Source organism: Cariama cristata, unplaced genomic scaffold, assembly GCF_000690535.1.
Source record: "Cariama cristata isolate BGI_N322 unplaced genomic scaffold, ASM69053v1 scaffold11809, whole genome shotgun sequence".
NCBI classification, from domain to species: domain Eukaryota; kingdom Metazoa; phylum Chordata; class Aves; order Cariamiformes; family Cariamidae; genus Cariama; species Cariama cristata.
Window position 1 is genome coordinate 602 of NW_009634092.1, and position 2,210 is coordinate 2,811.

Below are 2,210 nucleotides of genomic sequence, written 5' to 3' on the forward strand. Positions count from 1 at the left end.
TCACGCCTGGCGACGCACACGCAGAGCAGCGACTCAGACCTCCACGTCTGGCTGAATTTTGATGCAATTTGGTGGCCACAAACTAAGATATGGCCCCCCCCGCGAGCCAAGGTGTGCGTTTGGAAGGGAGAAGGCAGCCCCGCTCCCTTCCCCGGCCGCAGCCTTCCCCACCGGAGCAAGGACCGTGTCCCCGGTCACCTCCATGTCCCAGCACAGCCCTCCTCATCCGAAGCTGGGTGACCCAGGAGGGCCGTGACTCCACTCAGCCCCTGCAGAAAGTCGGTCTGGGGTTTGAGAGGACGTTCTTCCTAATTCCTGGCCTCAGCCTCCCTGGCTAAATCGGGTGCCTGTGGTCTCCTGCCCGGGGCCCGCAGCCACCGAGAGCAGCTTATTCCCTTGTGCGCAGTCCCGGCTGCGATGGCGCAGGGATAAAGCGGGGATCACCCCGATTAGGACCGAAGCCGACAGCGCTAAGAGCTGGCTGGGATCACGGGCAGCTTTGCTGGGGCAGAGCTGAGCCCTGACTCGTCAGGGCAGTCACACTCCTGCCAGGACATCACTGGTTTCCAGTGGCACCCTCTCCTGGGGCCGTTCTGGAGCGTGGTCGGGGTGAGCATCACATCGGACGAGCTGTGGTCGAAGCAGGCCAGAAGCCCGGCTTCAAGGAGGCAGGAAAGGGTCGTCCAGTGAAACGCAGCATCGCTGCCCGCTCCACGTTTTAAGCCCCGCATTTTGGGGCAGACCACCGGCCCCGTGGCCACAGCCCCCCGCAGCCCCAGCTGTGCCTGAGCCATCCATGGAAACTCAGCACCAACTCTAAGGGTGCTTGAGAGCTTTAATCACCCGTGCAGGGCTCAGGGCTGAGCCCAGGCACACGTGTCGCAGAGCAGGGCCCGCAGCCCGGAGCAAGGACAGATCCAGACCCGGCTGCCCGAGGGACGGACTTTGCCCCAGGGAGCGGATTCATCGCAAGGGCTGCCCTTGGCCTTGACAAGGGGGCTGCCAGCGAGCAAACCCCCGAGAAGAGGGTGGCTGGGGACAGGGACTCTGCTCTCCTCTGAGAATCCCCGATCCCTGGGGAGGTCGGAGGTGCCACCTCTTTCCCAATGGCACAGGCAGGAACGGGGCAGGACGTGCTGCTCCCTTCTGCCGTCACCCTTCGTGTCCGCATCCTGCTGCTTCACACAGTGAAGAATTTATTCACTGTTAGAGTGGTGGACTCACCATCCCTGGAGGTGCTCAAAAAACATTTAGATGTGGTGCTTCGAGACATGGTTTAGTGGGCATGGTGGCGTTTGGTATACAGTTGGACTTGATGGTCTTTGAGGTCTCTTCTGCCCATAACGATTCTATAATTCATCTTGCTGCCACAGCCTTACCCTCCCCACCAGCTCTAACTCCCCCGGCCTGCTGACTGCTCTGTCCATCTCCCCGCTACGGAGCCGGCAGCAAGTAAGAAACCATCTCCATGCATGCCGCCCTCCAGCCCATACCCTGCTTCCCCCTCTGCCGCCTTCCCCACCACGTGTGCCCCAGCCACTGGCTGCAGAAGGGGCCGGGCAGAGCAAAGGGGAGAAGCCTGCAGGGCAAGGGAGAGCCTTCGGGAGGGCAGAGGATGCTGCACCCCCCTACGTCCCTGTCCCACGGTCACTCACAGTGGGGTTGCAGCTCCAGCTCAGGTACCGCTGCCCAAACCTGACGCCTGTGATGGGCTGCCTGCTCAGCAGAAAGGAAAAAACATAACACAAACATCATTAAAAGGCTTGGAAATTTTTATTTTTCACTGAACTTTAATAGTTTTTTTTTTGTTTGGTTTAAACACAATAAATATTTCAGTAATAGCATTTAACAGATCAGAATTCAAACCCACTGCAGTACCTCAATTGCCAGAGACGGGGCTCCGGGGAAGCGATGGGGGTGGCCCTGGGACCACGGCCGTGCCGGGGCCTCTGCTCAGGGCCAGGCTGCTTCCTCTGATCTCTGTTCAGGGGCAACCCTGTGCAGAGGGACCCAGCTTGCTCGGCTCCGGTGGGGAGCCCAGCAGAGCACCCGGAGCCCCAGGGGAGCCAGGCTCCCGCTGACAGCAGCTCCCCAGAAAGGCTAAGCGGGGAAGGGACAGAACCAAACCACCACAAGCACCAAACACGTCTTTCCCTGCATCATTTCACGGCCCCAGGAGCCAGGACACCAGCCGGCAGCACTGGCTCCCC